Raw genomic sequence first — 18641 nt, forward strand, 5'->3', positions numbered from 1 at the left:
CTGGAGACAATTTTTTGCTGGCATCCCACTGAGCTGGAGGCATGAATAGCAGTGTATTTTATCTTGAGAAGATTTGCAGACAAAGGGTTTGGGGAAAGAGCTGTCTTTTGTAGCCAGGGCTATAGGTGTTTTTGTAGCTACAGAGCAACAACAATTTAGGGAAGAGCACTTTTCAGTAGAAGCTGCTAATTTATAATTAATTTCTCTAGTGTAAGGAATGGCACTTTCTGCACTCAGCTGACTATTAATTTGGCCTTGAAGCATGAGGATACAGAGCCTCTCTGGCAACATTTTGTGTAAGGAGAACACTGTTAGGAAATAAGCTGAGTCTACTCATGTAGGCTGCTGAGCTGTGGCTTTTCTGATATGGTTAGGTTCACAAATGATTTGATTCCCTGGAGTTTATTTGAAGTTTTTAATTAAAATCCTCTTCATTGGTACTCTGATTTTATTGAATGTGACAAAAATTTCTTGGGACTTGATTTTTCTTTAAACTACAGTCCCTTTACAGCTATCACATAGTGTAAAATAACTTTTAAGAGTGTGTAAAATGACATCATTTTAGCAATGTAAAGGAATCCTTTGGGAAAATGAGAATGTCTGTATTCTGTTTTTCTGGAATTTCATCTTTGTGTGCCTGGACTGAAGACAAGATGGCAAAATAGGAGAATTTCTACATTTTCTTCCAAGAAATTATTTTCAGATATGAGTATCTTGTCAAGACATCTCATAAGCATTATTTTCATAATCTTGTCATTTTTCTCTTTCACTTTGGGGGCCCCCTTTTCTGGGAATGAGGCTATGGAAATGGAAAAACTAAGACATTTTTTCATGTCCAAAAAAGACTCCAAGTATGCAAGCTTTCTTCCTAAAGCAGAGCAACCAAAAGTGCACAGTTGGTGAGGCCAGGAGGAGAGCAAACAGTGGGGAGTATGGAACTCCAGCCAGCTTGTTACTGCACAGCTGGGCAGCTGTGGCTTGGATTCTGGTACATGCTCCCAGTATAATTTAAGATTTATCATTGTATTGAAAAACCCATATGTACCAGAACTTTATTCGCGGTAGAAATAGTTTCTGTGAACTATTTGAGTCATTGTATCATTGAGTAATTCAGATAGGAAGGGAGCCCAGGGGGTCTCTAGCTCAACCTGATGGTCCAAGAAAGCACAACTGTGAGAGCACACGTTACTCAACACTTTTATCCAGCTGAGTCTTTAAAACCTCCAAGGATGGAGAATGTATGACTTATTTTGGCAACCACTTCTACTGCTTCCTGTTGTGAAACAGGTTTTGTCTACAGACTGAATTCTTCTTGGTTTCATTTTATCTATTTTTTCTTATCCTTCAGTCATGCACCACTGAGGAGCCTGGCTCCATCTCCCCAGTAACCTCCTTGCAGGCACTGCCAGACTAGTGTCATGTCCCCCTCAAAGCCATCCTTTCTCCAGACTGAACAAGCCCAGATCCCTCAGCTTCTCCTCACTGGCCAAGTGCTCCAGCCTCCAACCATCTTGGTAGCCCTCTGCTGAACTCGATTCACTTCATTCAATGTCGTTCCTCTAGTGGGGGTCCCAAAGAGCCCCAGGTGGGTGCAGTATTTAAAGGTAGTCTAGCAAAGATAATGGGGCAATAATATGCAGACTTTCCTCTTACATTAATAAAGCCTTGGTTTCTGTTGATCTTTTTTGCTGCCAGAGGACACCGCTGGCTCATGTTCAGATTGCTGTCTACCAACACCCCTGGGCCTTTTCAGAACAGCTGCTGTCCAACCATGCAGACACATTTTCCCCCAGCCTGAATCAGTGCAAACGGTTGGTCTACCTCTGATGCAGGACTCGGCTTTTGTCCTTGCTGAATTTCATGAGGTTTGTGTTGGCCCAGTCCTTCAGCATGCAAAGGTCTTCCTGGAGGGCAGCCCTCCCACTCAGCATTTTAATTGTACCCCAACCTGCTGTCATGTGTAAATCCACTGAGCAACCATCACTGTGACATTTCCTCTAGGTCATTGTCAATGATGTGAAACAGGACATGTTCCAGAACAGACCCTTGTGATGCTGTACTTGTTGTTCTTGCTACTGTCCTCATGGTCCACTAACCACTGCCCTCTTGGCCCGACCATCCAATCCATCCCGTTGTCCACTCATCCAGACTGAAACCTGTGAATTTGGGTAAAAGGACATTGTCAGAGTCAGTGTCAGAAATCTTGCTGTAGTTTATTAAGGTTTTTTCTGCCTTGCTTAGGTTTTGACATCCATAAATCCGGCCATTTAACCATAGAAATGTTTCAGGCTGGTTAGACATAATTTACTCTTTGTAAATCCATGCTGTTTCTGGTCACCTTCTCCATGTGTTTAGAAATGTGTTCCGAGATGACTTGCTCCTGGACTTTACCAGTTACCTGAATGAGTCCGGCCCTCCAGTAGCTTCCCAAATCTCCCTGTTGGACTTTTCTGAAGATGGGTGCAAATTTGTCTTTTTTTTGGTTGTCAAGGACCTTCTTTGATCTCTATTACTTTTCAAACATTGCAGAGAGCAGCCTTGTAAAGACACCAGCCAGCCCACTCAGCTCTTTCAGGTTCAAACCATCTGGGTTGCATGAGCTGAGTTCTTGCAAGTAATCCCTCTCATGATATTCATCTACTGCTGGTACTTCTCTTTTTCCTTGCACAGAAGCCTGGGAGACCTTGCTAGTGAAGAATGAAGGAAAAAAGGCATTGAGCACCTAAACCAGCTGTGTCTGCCATCACTAAATCACCCATTACTCAGTAACAGAACATTGTCATGGTTCAGCTCTATTTATGCCTAACTGTATTCAGGAGGATACTGTAGACAGTAGATCCTTTAGTGAACTTGCTACTGAGACTCAAGGAGGAAACAACAATTTATTTTTGATTAATTTAGCTGAGCCTTCTACAGCTCATGGCCACACATTCTAGTGAAAGAAAGGGGTTGGATATTCTTTATTTAAGAAAGATAAGCACTTTTGCACCTGTGAAGAAGTCTTGAAATGGTTTTTATGCAAGCTCTTACGTTTTTAGATTTTCTTCATTTAGCCCAAATATCAAGATGGGGATGAGGTTGTGTTTTGGTGGATTTTTTCCCTGCTCTGAACAGTGTGTGGGCTGAGAGTTGAGAATGCATATAAGTTGTGCACAGGGAAAAAGTATAGGTCACCTGAAAATAATTAGCACTTCCGAAATAACTGTCTTTGTGTTTGAGGTATAGCTCATAAAAAGAGACTTGTTTTCATAACATGGGTTTTTAAAGAATGCTGTTCTGCTGTCATGCTTCCTCCACCTTGTGAGGAAAAAACCCCACCAACTCATAAAGAGTATCACACAAAGAAATAAATTTTGCAGAAAAAATAGCTAAATATTTTCAATTGCATCTAATATAATTTCTCCGATGCACACACTGATGGGAGATAAAATACAAGTATACACACAGAACACCTACAACAATATGTTCAGGCAATTAAAGAAAATGAAGGGTACTTCCCAAACTAAATATTCAAAAAATATGTCATTTCAGCTCCTAGCTAAAAACCCATCATCATTTGGGACTACATCTTTCTGCCTACACTGCTGCAAAGATGCAAATTCTGTAACATTACTGACCTAATGAGAAGGAAATGAGCACTTGCAACCCACAACAGTGTAATCAATGTGATTCCTGAGTCCAGTCAGTGGCAACTATTTTTGAATTGGGCAAGCAGTCACAGGTGGAAGATTATTTGACAGATTTCAGACAGTAATGCCCTTAGGTAATCATGTTCCAGGGATTTTTTTCTAAAAAGCCCCAAGAATTATAATTACAAAACTCTGTCAGTGTAGAGAAGCAGAAGTGGCACAAGAAAATAATGCTTTTTTCTGTTGGGTCAAGTACAGCCTCTGTTCTCTGATAATGGCAAAAGCTTGTTGCTTTAGAAGGCTGTACCTCTGCTCCCCAATAATAACCTTGCTAATTGTATAGTGTTGTATACAGTGGAAAGATTTTTCCTGACCCCGCAGGGAGCAAGTGCTGTGAAGCATGAGATTTGATTAGCCTTATTATCTTAGCCTGCCCAGTTACCAATGTTGTAAGCTGCCATGAAATTATCCACCCCTTTTAAAAATAAAGCCATACTATTTGTCTTCATTATCTCCTTCTATGGAGTTGAATTCCACATGCATACAGACCTCAGTGATCAAAATAGCACAGGAATTACACATGTAGCCTTTTAACTCTGTAGGTACTGTTTTCTTTTATTCTTTCATACCACCTTTCCATATAAAGCGATATTCTCCTAAATATTGTGGGTTTGATCACCAGCTCCTGAAAGAAACCTGGTTTTATTTTACCATCAATATTTGTAATTACCTATGTGATCTTTTAATGAGTTACTCTGGAGCAACTCATAGCTTGGAAAATGGTATAATCTCTTAGAAATTTTGCTGTATTTGATGGATTTTTAAAAAAAATGTTCTATGATGCCTTGCATGCAGAAATGAAAACAAACTACATACAAAAATAAATAAGAATAATGATAATGATAATTAAAAATTCCCTAGATTGTTTCTTTGCCACAAAAAAACTTGGTAAAAAATATTTTGGATGGTATGTAAATACCATCCATAAACAAGTTATACATAAGTCATTTTCATAAGATCTCCAAATAGTGATAAATACAGCAAAGAAACTGACATTTCATTGTCTTAATTTTTTCAGATTATGAAGACAGCATATTTTGGTGCTTATCAAATAAAGAAGTAGTCTAAAGTTAGGTCTGTCTTGAAACTGATCATAATAAATGATTATCCAAATTAGACACTGCTTCACCAAAGTGTGCAGAACACTGGACTTACTGAGTATGCCAGCAATCAGCTTAAAACCTCCTTTAAAAAAAATACACCACCCCAAAGACCTTCACTCAACACCAGTTTGCCACAATAAGCATGGACAGGGGAATGAACTGTAAGAAGTACCCCATCTGTGGGTACAACTGCTCATTTTGTCATTAAAATAGTCATCAGAACAGTGATAGAGAATTTGGAATTCAAACCCAGAGTTCTGCGGAGAATAAGACAAAGAAAATTTCAGCACAGTTGACACCAGCCAGCAGATAACCTCTCCACTATTGTGGCAGTGCTGTGGTAATTACAGGTTTTTGTTTTTGTGTACATCCAGAACTATAACAGGACTGAAAACCACATCCTCCTTTCCACATCCTGTAAATTGGAATGTCTGCTCCTCTAACTCCTCTAAATTCAGGGTAAGAGCTCTAGCAAAACCAAAAGACCCTGGAGAAAGACCTCTACCTTGTTGCTTGTAGCATCAGAAGAGAACAGACAGAATGTTAGGCACCCTGGTCCCTGCAGTTTTACAAAAAGGAGCAGAAGATTTAACAGCAAAAGCGCTCAAGTGAGATCTGTATCATCAAAGGCTGAGTTCAAAGCTCTGAGGAGCCATAAACTCCAGTTCTAGTGAATGCAAATCAATCAGCCCAGAAGTGTCAGGGCTGGGGCTGCCCTACCATACAGTCCTTACGCTGCCTGAATCCTGTGGTTAGACAGAGACTGAGATAATCCCTGGCATCAAGAAAGTCGGGTTTGGCACTCTTCTAACCTATGCCTGGCTGACCATGATCACCAGCCAGAAATTGCTGGGACATAAGTCAGCCCTGGCCAGGTCCTGCCTTCTCTACCACAAACAGGGAACAGGGTGAGGCTTGGCTGAAGTGCAGTAATTGCCCATTAAATGGACAAAAGAGATTTACTGTTGTTTTTGCGCTGCGGGAATGGTTCAAAGCTCTCCGATTGAACAGCACCAGCAGGGTCCTAAGGACCATCCTTGTACGGGGAAATTCTGCGATGAGCAGCATGCAAATGTAAGTAGCAAAAAGCCCAAAGGATATGGTAATTCCTGACAGAGGGTAAACATCAATTTCTAAGTTCTTCTCTAAAACAATACATCTCTATTTCTTCCTTGACCCTAATGGATCAAATGGATTAAATAGTGGGCAAAAAATGGTGTGTGAGCATTTGGGACACATTCCCTAGAGGGCTTTAATAGCCAAAAAGCAGCTGCAGAGGCCAGAATGGAAGACACTCAAGACTGTGGAGCAGTCAAATTACTTCGTGTTTAGATATTTATGTTGCAGCCAAAAATGGGCTCTTGTATTTCACAGGTTTGGATTCAAGCTCTGAGCTGAACTGTAATAAGGAACCTCTGTTTTGCAGTGAAGCAATTTTCTTTCATTGGCCAGGAAGGTAAAGTCAGGATATCATGAAAGATGTCAGCATAAATTGCTACAATCCTTTCTCCTTAATAGAATAATGTTCAGTTTTCACAAATGCAGAGACTGTGAGAGAAGAAGTCAACAAGATGTTGAGTTGTGAAATACAGGATAAGATGGCACTTATGGGTTTTGTGGCTCTGGCTCAATTAGAACATCACCAAAAAACTAAATTACAGGCAAAGGAGAGAAAATGACCTAAAGTTATTTTTTGGGGAATGAGGATTTTTTATGCCTGTCAGTTTTTCCATTGTAGCTGCAGGGGTTCAAACACCAAAAGGGTGGTTCAGGTCATTATGTTGCCTAGAATCCTTCATGCCATTTTAAGTTTCCTTTCAGTTTAATAAGGAAAAGATAACTGTTTGTGAAGCAATTTACCAAAAATATGTTCAATTTGGACTTTTTACTGAGAAATTGCAGGAGGGCTGTAAGCTCTTTGGACCTGGGGATGTATAATTCCACATGCCTATGAAGCTCTCAGCACAGGGTAGCTACTGTAATTTGAAGAGTAAGTAAAAATAATTCCTAAAGGAATTTTACACACATTTTTCCTAAGATGAGGTGCAAAAGACCTCATTTACTTGATGCAACTTTATTGGAAAATCTGAGAGAGGTTTTTCACCGGCTGGCTGCTGTTCCACAGTTTCTGCAATTATGCCCATCATAAATATCAGCTGCTTTTTTGATGTTGTTGGTGGCATAGAAATCAGTTTAGTCATTATCTGGTAGGAGAGCAGAATCTGAACCCATTAAGATAAAAATGGGTAACGAGTGGATTTTCTGTTAGAACTCTGCCCCCTCATAGCTCTGGCTTTCCCTTTTCTCCACTGGGTCCCAAAGAAAAAGCCAGCATGAATTGCAGACAGCTTGTTATGAAGGTTTACCTTATGTCACACTGGGCTACTGGGTATTCTTAAAACAGCATAATTATACAGATTGCAATTGAAGTATATGCTTGGATTCAAAAATTTCCAGGAAAAGTCGGTATGAGGAGGAATAAGTGAATGAAAACAAGTTGAGGAATGACAGATTGTTTTGGATATGAGCATTTCGTTTCTGGAGCAAATTTTACCCTTAGGTGAAGACCAAAAAAGTCCATCTTTAGTAAGTGAGAATTCTGCATGCAGGACTGACTGTGCGCAACCCAAATTTTCCTAAGTCCATGAGTATCCAAAGGTGAGAGTCTCTCCTGGAAAAAAAAAAAAAAGCGAGAGCTGCTCTGTAATCATTGCTCAAAACACACGAAATGTTTGAACAGTGACCAGAAGTGCGGGGAAATGGCTTTCCCAGTGTTATTTCCATTTGAGTGGTCTTGCAGGTTATTGGCATCAGGGGAAACTCCCCACTTTCCCTTTCCCCAGTGAAATGTGAGATTTCTCGGCTGGCATTTCTCGCACTCGGCGACTGAGCAGGCAGCGCCACGTGTCCCCTCCTGGGACTCGGGACCGGGGCGAGCCCGAATCGGGACCGGGTCCCGGGCACGAATCGGGGGGAGCCCGAATGCCGTCCGGGGGCAGCGGCGGGGACACGGCGAGAGGACGCCTCGCACCCTCGCTCGCTGCCGCCTCACTCGCTCAGCACCCACCCACGGCGGCCCTCACACGCGCGTGCCGTGACACGAACGCGCGCGTGTCCCCGCACGGCCCCGCGCCACCCCCACCGCCGCCGCGCACACGCGCGCGCTTGCACACGCGGTGACACGCGCAGTCACGCGCACTCCCACGCACTCGCGCTCGCTCTCTCACCCTCGCCGACCCCTCTCGCCCCCTCACACTCTCACTCATTCTCACACTCACTCCCTCACTCACTCACACTCACGGAGGGAAGGGGAGGGGTGGCTGAGGCAAAGGCGCGCGCGCTCCCTCCGGGCGGGGGCGGGGGAGGCGCTCGCGCGCCACTGCCGCGGAGGCCGCGCGCGCGCGCGCTCGCGCTGGCCGGGGGTGGGCGGGGCAGAGGAGCGGCGGCGGGAGCGCGTGCTACAGCCACGCCGGCGGCGCGCGCCGAGGCGGGCGCAGAGCAGCGGCGGCGGCACCTCCGGCTCGCGCCGTCCCTCCGGCAGCCCCGCGCGCCCGGGATCGTCCATGGGGCCGAGCGGCGCCCGCTGAGGGAGGAGGGGACGGGGAGCAGCGGGAGTCGGTGCCGGCCGGTGAGTTCCCGTACCGGCAGGGAGGTCGCGTGCGCAGGGGGGGAGGGAGGGTTCGCCCGCCCGGCTACTCGCTTCTCCCGTCCCTCCCAGCCGGCGGGGAAATGGTGGTGGGAGGCGGGGTCCCGCTGCCATCCCGGCCGAGCCCCTCGACCCGGCGGCGGGAGCGGGGGCGCCGCGTGTGCGTGTGGCGTGAGGCGGGAAGAGCCGTCCGCAGGTAGCGGGGCCGGGCGGGCCTGCAGGGGAGCGAACATGGCAGCGCCGGAGTCCGGGAAGAGGGATTTTTGCCCCTAGAGCGGGGATTAACCCTCCTCCTCCCGCCTCCGGATGCGTCCCCGGGAGACTCGCGCTTCATCTGCCGCTCCGGATTATCCACCCGCCCACCCCCTTCCCCCCACCCTCTTTCCCGGTATTTTCTCTCCTCCTGGAGATTATCAGGTTTCCCGCCCCTCCCTCTCCGGGATCCTCCACCTCCTCCCCTCCGAGGGGATTATCTCCCCCCTTCTCTGCCGGATTATCCCCCCAGTTCGCTGTCCCTCCCTCCGCGTTTATGCTCCTCCGCAGCCTCGCCTCTCGGGGATTATCTGCTCTCCCTTTGGGGTGATTCTTCCTCTCCTGATCTCTGCCCCGGCCTTTCCCTGCCTATTTTCTACCTGAGGAAGTCAACCCTCCCCTTCCGTCTGCCTCTGACTGGGGAAAGGGGCGAAAATGTGGTTGTGATCAGGTGGGCAGGAGTTTCCAGCAGTGCTGTCATCTCCTCGGTCGTTGTACGAGTACTACAGGCAAGTGGATGTAGGTGTAGGAGAGGAGGCAGCAGGGATGGATGTGCGGAGCTTGGACCAGAGTTCAGCCTGTGGCGTTGTGCTCCCTATGCAGGAAAATATCTGCACCCTTCCTGCGATGTTACATCTGGTGGAGATGAAGGAGAGCCGACCTGGATCAGTGCTTTAAAAAAACGTGCATGGGTGCTGGGTGGTAGAGGCTGTACGGAAAAAAAGCCAGCAGCCTCTGAGTTTCTTTGAGGAGGGTGCAACGTACAGTAGTAGCATTGTAGGTGGGAGGGTGCTTGGATGACATTGCTGCTGTTCGGGGGTCAGAGCTGGCTTGAGTAGCTTCTGTCTTGGCTTGAAAGGCAGCTGGTTTAGGCTGTTGCTTGGTGTTGTGGAGGAAGCAGGCTGGTATCTTTTGCTGAAGCTCTGATGCTGATGTGGTTCTTTACTGTCAACTTGCTGGCTGAGGAAAAATGCGTGTGTTCCTAAAACGGAGGGGGAAGGTTTATCCTATGTGTTTGACTCCTGCGTAGGTTCAACCAGTCTCTCTCCTAACACCTGGTCTCCCTGCACATGGGTTTGCTGGAGGAGACTTGCAGATCTTCTGGCCATCTTGCAGCACAAGGCCCAGGATTATATCCATTTAACTTCTCCCATTTGGCTTTGAGAAGAGAAGAGGCTGTGAGAAATTGTATGGAGACTGGGCACCTATAAATAGATGTCGGACTAGAGGAGGCTTTCAAACCTTAGCATGCTGCTTCTGAACAGATAGTGTCTGTTAAACTGGCTGGGTTGACACTAGCATCATAATGTTTCCTTTTATTTCTGCTGAGGTGGTTGGCTTTTAACACTTTGACCGGACCATACAACATCTGCCAAAAAATTCTTCCTGAAAAGGACATAGAGAAAATTCTCATTTAAATGAAGTGCTGACAATTGAAGTCTAGTTTGAGCTCATTTAAATGGGATTTTTAAATGACCCTTCAGAGAAATCTTTAGTTTCCTCTTCCCTCCCTTGAAATGCTTGGATTGATGCTCTTATGCCCTTAATTTGTTCTCAAAGTATTGCACTGGATAGATTACCTGAGATCTCTGTTGCTGTGAAAAATCTGCAGTACTGAGGTATGGCATCACAATGCTGGTAGCACTGCTAGGTTTTTATTTTGTTGTTTAGGTTTTGGAGTTTTTTGTTTATTCTTTTTTTTTTAATGGAATATTTGACACCTAACCAAAAGGGTGTATATTCCTTGAATTCAGGATGCTTGCATTTATTTTAGATCTTATGGATCACTGCTCTTTCAGCTTGTCTTGTTGAGAACTAATTAATATGGAAATTATTGACAAATATACTGTACTAGCTCTGTGGAATGGTATCTGTTCTGCTGCTCTATTAGTGGGCCAACTGCATACTCTAAGTCTCTAAAATGATTGAAAAGCTGTTGCAACATATGTGCAATTGGACCTTTTTTGAGCTGCCTCTTTCTTGTGCCCTTTTTCCCTTTCAAAAAATAGTAGAAGCTATTAAATCATGATGGTTTCTTTTTACCTTTTTTTAATAAAAGAAAAATAAGAAAGGAAGTAATGAAAATGTACCTGAATAATACAAAGGAGTCTTAACAAACACTAATGGGATGAATATCTGCAAGAACCCTGACTTTTAGGACATTTCTTATTTACAGCATAAAATTTTAATCTGATCTCTATTTTCCTTTTTTTTTTTTTTTTGTAAAAACAGGAAAAGGAAAGGTTTTGTAAACCTCAGGGAGGCAGAAAGGATAAGAAATCTTGGCAGTATGACTTACTAGTTTTGGCATTTTCAGTTGATATTTAACCATAGTAAAAGCAGGAAAACCAAGTAATTGATCAAATAATTTGGCTTTATTTTAAGTTGTTAAGGATGTGATCAGAGCATTATCCTCAGACACTGGGTATCTTTGGTCAGCATCAAGATCCAGTTTGCTGTTAAGTCCATGTGTTTGGTATTTTTGTGTGCAGAAACAGAGGTCAGTGATCTGCAGAAAACTTTCTAATACCAAAATGACAAGCAAAAGACTCTTTAGTATGAGTGTCTTTGTAGAGTGACTCAGTCTCTGAATTCTCGTGTTGTTCTAAAGGTATTTGTTTGTCGAAACTGTAGGTTGAATGCCATTTTCTAGAAGTTCAGTGTCCTGCTTTAAACCCATACTTTTTGCTGAGTGATTTAAAGTTCTCATTGAGTGTGACTGTCCCAGGCTTGTGAGTGCCCTTTGATCCTCTGTTTAGGACACTGGTCAGTGAATCTTTTCTCATGCTGAAGGAGCGGGAGGAATTTCTTTTTGCTCAAGAGACAGGTATGCACTTGGGATTGTGACAGTCTCTGTGCAGATGTGGAAGGAATAAGACTCTCAAGATCTGAAAGCAAGAAAAGCTCACATATGTTAAAATAAAATGCTCCATTATGTTGTGTGCTTAAACTAAAAATGGATAAAACCTGGAAGGCTTGGCCTTGCACTTGTGGTAAAAACATGAATTTTTAGAAGCATCCTGCAACTGGAGCAATACAAACACTATTGGACTTATTTGTGTGGAAATATAACACAGAATATGCTGGCAGGGTTAAGAACAAGTCTGTGAGAGGGAAGAGTGGTTTTGCTGTCCCCCACAAGAGAAGGAGCTCGTCGAGGGTGCTGGAGAGGAGTGAGTTTAGTTGGGTGTGACATGTGAGAGACAGGCTGAAATACAGATGTGCTGCTCACAGATTCTGTTACAGGGCTTGTATGGTTCTGTGGTCATTATAAGCATCTGCAGGTGGATCTCAGCTTATACTACAGCAGTACTGTAGTGCAACAAAGCATGGTGTTGGTAATGTGCTATCCTGGGGCTTAAAATTGCTTTTTTTCAGAATAAAGCACACCTGAATTATGTAGTTATGGCAGATGTCACTCTTACAAGAATAATAGAGACCAAAAAGAAGATAGAAAGAGAGGTTAGGACAGGGGTTCTTCCATATGTAAACATTTACATTCTTATTTTGGGTTAATTACAGTCTTTGAAGTTACAGTAATTTCACGACCTTTGATAAATAATAACAAGAAGAATTGAAAAATGGGATGTTATCTACTCTTATCATCATGTTCTAATTATTTTCAATGTCTGTGGCTTAAAAGAAAAAGGTGTTTCATACAGTGTTTTGTAATGTAACAATATTTCATATTAGCAACTATTCCATGGGTTTTACACATCAGTTATTTAAAGAACTCATTCTAGTGCCCAGGTCTCATGAAACCATGGTGGCAATTAGAAAGATGCTGAAATCAGATGACATTTCAGATTTACTAGGAACAGGTTTGATAAATTACCTCTACATGATTTTTAAGAGTATTGATTAGTTTTACATTCTGACAAAGAATTGTTTGAGAGCAGGGACTCAGTGTAATCCATGCTTACTGCAGAGAATGTGGCTTCTATAAACTTGTTTTTGGGGGAGAGGGACACAAAACATGATGACACGTGACATACACACAAATTCTTTGTATCTAACACAAAAACCTTGCTCCTCTTGCAGCTTCTGCTTACCCAAATCCCAAAGGATCAAATTACTGTTTCAGTTAAATTCACTTTTCCAGTAGGTGGAGACAATTGTTGATTTGAAATAAGCTTAAGCCTTTACATTTTGATTGCAAACATTTTATGGAGATACTCTTAAAATAATGAAAATTAGGATGTAAGAAAATGTTTAAATTTTTATTTTAAGATAGTTCACTCTTAAGGCTCTTACTGAAAGAGCTGTGGCATTCAAATATTGCTTCTGTATTAAGAGTGGCTACTCAAATAGTTTGGGTTTAATTTTCTAATTATCTCCACCCACTGGTCAAATATGCATTGATGAAAAGTTTAAGTGATACCTTTTAAAATATCCAAACACAGGATGGAGGAAAGTAGATTGAGGGTAAATAGACTGAGGGTAAAAAGATGGGATAAAGTTTTTTCTTAAGACTAGTAACACAAGGTAGGGGACCCCTCAAGTAAATCAGCAGGAGAATAAAAGAAAGATGTATCAGTCATTCTGGCAGTGTTATTCCATTCCATGATAAATTTTTTAAAAAATATTTTATTCCATATTCATTCATTAATTGTTCAGAGATCTGACTGCAGGGATCATGTCAGAGGCTTTGCATGTAAAACGTGTCAACAACTTTTTATGTGATGTTGATTTCTTTTTTAACAAGTCAGTGGGCCAGTTGGTAAGTCAGCCTTTACATATCTTATTAAAATTCCATCCCATTCCTTTTCTGATCCTCTGTTGAAGTTTACAGAGATCTTTTTGGCAAGATGAAACTGCTTATGCAGCAGAAGTTCTCAGACTGGGAAGACAGACTATGTTCTAGTAAATGAAGTGAGAGAAAAGTTAATTTCTCCTTTCCAAGTTATTCTGGCTTACTGCATTGTGATTTGTTGTGCTGTTGCAAAGGACAGGGCTGCTGCACAGAAATTGCTTGAATGTTATTAATTTTGCTGTAGTCATAGTACTGCTTACAGCTTCTCACGCATTCCTCAGATCATTTGAAGGAGCTGTAATTAACAACTGAAAGTTCAGTTTACGCATTCTTTGGTAAAGAGCATGCAGGCAGGGAGAAGTTGGTAAGTGAAACTTCATGTTCATGGAGTGTGTGGCAGTCGGGCATTCAGTCATCTGAACTCAAATCGGACAGACAGTCAGTCTCTCTTCTCAGATCTACTGGCACGGCTCTGCTGCTTACGCTACATTTGGTACGGAACAGCAAAATGGGATGAGCAGTGCTTGATTCAGTCACTTCTGACCAGTGAAGCTCCTTTATACAGATTTATTCTTTGTAGTATTTTAACAACTTCCAGGAACTTGTTGCAGTTGGCATTTGTTTTACATGATCTTCCCTGAGGACAAACTCTGGGTGTACATTGCTATGTGTGGTATTTAAAGCAGTGTTCAACTGCAGCTTATTTATCAAGTGAAACACTTGGTTTCAGTTCTGTGAATTTTGTTTTATTCTTTCATAGCTTTACGTGGGGTGGCCCAGTTGCTGCATGGATAAAATTCAACCTTGGTGTAAACCTGTTGTGTGAGAGGAGTTGTCCATCATTAGCTCTGCAATAATCTCACAGGTGTCTTGTCGCAGGAGGGATCAAATGGACACACTACCTTTAAGTCATTGTGCTTTGGGAAGCAAGATAAACTGGTAACTTGTGTTGCTGGGTTTTAATCAGCACTGCTGTAACATTACCTGGTCACAGGGCAGTAATGACTGTGCTTGAATTGCTCTCACTGATGGTTGAGAGCCCTCACATCTGTTTCATGTTCCTGTTGCTGCAGGGGAGAAACGTTTGGGCAGTTTTGAGGACAGGCTATAAATACACAAAGAGAAAGGGGTAGGGGAGCACCGGAGAGTTGAATCGTGTCTTGAGTTTGACATATAATTTTATAGGAAAAAAAAATCCATCCATCCATTGGTCTTTGCGTCTGCCACACACACACACACACACAACGGGTAAGGCTTAGGGATCCAGACATTGTTAGAAATCGTGCTATTGGAATGGGAGGTTAACTGGGTGTATACACTGGTGAGAATGTAAGAGGCTTTGGCTGTTGTTGAAAAGGGGCAGAAAAGGGTTTTGTATGGAATGATTTGCAAGTTGAAATGCGGAGCCCGAACGCGCCGGGTCGGCTCGGAAAGGCGGCTCAAGCGCGCTCTCCAGTGGCCACAGCGGGACAGCGGCGCCGGCATGGGCTGGGGGCCGTCGGGGCCACCGCGCCGGCTGAGGGACAGAAGCGGATGGCTGCGTGCTTAGCTGAGCACACTGATAAATAAGCTGGTGCTTCTTAACAAATAAGTGGCTTTTAAAAAAAAATCTGCTGTTGCCAAAAATTGATTCAGTTAGGAATCTTGCTCTGGTAGCTGGGTCAAAAAAGGACTGTCCCATCCAGCAGTCTATTAAATGGGGAGATTGCTGCAGTCTCTGCTGGGATTTTTTGTGCTGACGCCTGGAAGCAGGCAGGTTTATTGCTGAATGGAATTTATTAGCTATGAATTGAAGCATGCACATTTAACTGTGTCAAATCTTGGCAAATAGCTCTGCAAACAGCACAGACTAACTAAACAGCAGCAGAAAGAAATGCATAGTTCTTAACAAGTTTAGCACACAGTTCTCGGTCTTACATCAGATTCCATGCTGTTCAGGAAAGCAGCCGTGGCCTTCAGAAGGAAGAACTGCATTGGCATTAATGAATAGGAAATGGAAAAGAGAACGGTGAACTGTTCAGCAGGTGGACTCATCATGAAGTGGAAGGTCTCAAGGTGCATTATGTAATTTGAAATTTCTGGGATAACTGCTTCACAGATGACTTCAAGTTTCTAGTATTTTACTTTAGCTCTCTTTAACTGTTCAAACCATGAACTTTTGGCTCCTGGTAGGGCTCTCTTTTGTAGACAAGACTTAAGTTAGCCCTTGTTTGATCACACGCCTTGTTTCTCCAAAAACCACAAGTATTTTATATGACAGTGTGACTGTCAGAATGGTGCTGTTGGGTCTTGCTGTTAACTGGAGTTGTTAAATTAAGACACTTGAAGTAAGTTTGAGCTCCTAAGAATGTAGTGTTTGGTTGGATTTTTCGAAGTAATTTTATTTGTAAGGTACTAGCAAAAAAACTACATAGAGGAATATTTAGTGAAACCATTAAGAATCCTTTTTTAAGAGTTGTAAGAATTAGTCTAATTACAAATTTGGCAAAAAATGCATGTGTAATAAGTTTCAGAAGTCTGCTACTTAGCTTAGAATGTATGGGCCCTATATGGAAAAGTGCAACTGTATATCTGTTCATATGTGACATCTGGTGTGATACAGTCACACCAGTTATCTGTTCACCACTTCTGATGAACCCATTACACAGAATGTGTACTTTTGTGCACAAAGCACTTTCCTCACTATGGATGTCACTATAAAGCTTTTATACATTTCAAATAATAATAAAAAAATAAAATCCCTTGGGCTTCCCTACCCCAGGCATAAATGATTTTACTTTACAAATATAATTACTGTACTTCCAGGAGGTAATCTCTCTGGACAGGCATAGACTAGTTTGAATTAGATTACTCTGTTTTTTCCTCCAGGGTGAGTTAATACATTGAGTTTTATTTTTCTGTAATTACTTCAAAATTTAGATCACTTTTAAGGCTTACTATTCTTCCTTATAACTAGACTGAGAAAGTTAAGAATACTTGCATTTGAGGGGATGACATTAACTTTTTTTCATCTATAACTTAATTTCCTTCAGGTAGGTATCTGTTCTGCTCCTCAACTTCATACAGCTCATGCTGTGTTCAGTTAGTCTCAGTTGTAGAGTTTCTTAATTTGGAAATACTGGAAATATTTACTTAATAAGCAGAGAGTAAGCACACTAAATCTTTCAACTGTGACATTTAACCAAGTCTAGCTAGAGCAATGTTTTTGTTAAATCTGTATTTCCAGAGTTCTGGGTTTGAAATCTTTCCAGTAGTTTGGCAGTAAGCTTCATGAATAAAGCAAGTTACTACTTTTACCTCTGTTACAAAATGTTTGGACAGAAAGCCAGTTAGTGTGAAATAAACAGAGGAGCAGAGTTAGTCAGGGGAGATAGTCAGGAAAATGTTTTTCCTATTTTTTTCATGAACTTCAGAAGGAAGGGCAAATCTCTGGATAGATGATAGTGAACCACGATTGGATGCACATGCATTTATATAAATGACCTGTTTGTATTTGGATTTTACTTACTTTAAGAAGCAGCAATGCACTTAAAGCAGTAGATGAGAGAAGACTACAGAGATTAATTTGCAAATTAACCTTCTAATAATACAATGCTGTTTTGAAATAGAAGGAAATCTTTGGTGTTTTGAGGTCTCAGAATATGACTTCCTGTTTGTGTTGAATACAGGACCAGCCCGGATATCTGTAGAGGCAGTAATTTCAGTTCTGTAGTTGGCATCTGGTATCCAAGTGCGGGAGTATTGTGTACTAATGCAAAAGTAGTACAATGTTACAGGGTAAAACTCGTTACCTGTGTTGTCAGTGAAGTCCTACAGCCTAGCTAAGTAACATGTAAGTCCATTGCAAACCTGAAAGTACTTGGGTCCCATTGAATACAGTAGGTTTTCAAATAATAAGTTCTTTCGTTGGGTCAGACTGAAGTTCCATCAAGCTCGTTTTTCTAACATGCAGTGCAGCATCTGAAACCATGCAGAATCTGTCAGGAGCTCCTATTAGTGTTATCCCTGAGCAGATTTTCAAGAAGACAGAAGACATGGATGTGTCTTAATGAGAAGATGCTGGGGCCAGAAGAGTTAGTGTCTGGATAACCTTAAATTCAGCTTACAGATAGGCATAAAGAAGCATAGCATGGTCCCCAAGTGCCTAGACATCATTACCCAAAAACCAATGAAGAATTCATTGTGCTAATGTGCAATAGCAGCAGATTCCAAAATTTAAAATAACATCTTATGTAATTGCCCTGGGCCTGCAAATTAGCAGCTTCCAAAATGATCTTACAGCTTTGCAGAGGGGATTGAAAACTAAGACAGCAGAATGATTTATAATGCTAAAGGCGTAAGACTTGAAGGGCTTCAGGAAGTCCATCTCTGAGTAGAGAGAAATTATGCATTTGCCACTCTTTTTCTTCTCTTGCTCTTCTGCAAGTCATTAGGGAGCCAGTATAAATGCAAGAGGATGACCTGAAATACCAGGCACACGTTGGCAGCTGTGGGTGTGGCTACCTGTAAGAAGAAGATTCCTACTCTCTAATATTGCACTGAAGAAAGACCCTGCATCAGGATCTTTCTCTTGTTTGATGTGATCTTCCTCTGTGTTAGGATATTACCCATTTGAACTGGACAGGGTTGATGCCAGTAATGGATTGGAAGTTGCAGTCTGTCTTTTAAAAATACATATGTTTTATTTTGTTTGTATGTGTGCATGCAACTCCATACATATATGGAAACATACAGAAAAAGAAGGAATTTTTAATAAAATGCAGTATTTTATATGTGTGTGTTAAGATGTATGTGGGTGTATATGTATGCATACATATGTATCTTAAAAAAAACGCTTGTCTGTAAACAGAAAGCCCAACATCCATAAACTGTCTAGGAAAGCATAAATACAAAGTACACATACATGACATTTTCTCTAGGTAATCTCCCAGAATCTGGCTAACATTTAACCTGAAGATTTTTTAAATTAAATTAGGTTGTGGATTATTTTTGTAATTTGGTTTGGGTGCTTTTACCATTCAAGACGCTTCAATTTCAAAGCTGGTTTCAACTCCTTAATGGACTGTATTCATACATAAATTGCTAGTGTGCACTGGAGATCTGTTTGATTAAACATGAGAAACTCTTATCCTTGGATTGGATTACTGTTTAGTTTCTTTAAATAATTGACAATGGATTTTCACTGAAGTGCTTGATAA

At 42.1% G+C, this 18641-nt stretch overlaps 1 protein-coding gene across 2 annotated transcripts in view; it reads left to right on the forward strand.

The window, feature by feature from the left end:
• The first annotated feature begins 8228 nt into the window (after window positions 1-8228).
• PALS2 (protein associated with LIN7 2, MAGUK p55 family member) overlaps window positions 8229-18641 on the forward strand; it is a 59563-nt gene continuing 49150 nt past the window's right edge. For both annotated transcript variants that reach the window (XM_071429216.1, XM_071429215.1), the window contains exon 1: window positions 8229-8420. The gene's annotated coding sequence lies outside the window, so the exon portion shown is untranslated. The remainder of the gene's footprint in view (window positions 8421-18641) is intronic.

Source organism: Agelaius tricolor, unplaced genomic scaffold (assembly GCF_023055355.1).
Source record: "Agelaius tricolor isolate 1412-34295 unplaced genomic scaffold, bAgeTri1.0.p SCAF_6, whole genome shotgun sequence".
Classification (NCBI taxonomy): domain Eukaryota; kingdom Metazoa; phylum Chordata; class Aves; order Passeriformes; family Icteridae; genus Agelaius; species Agelaius tricolor.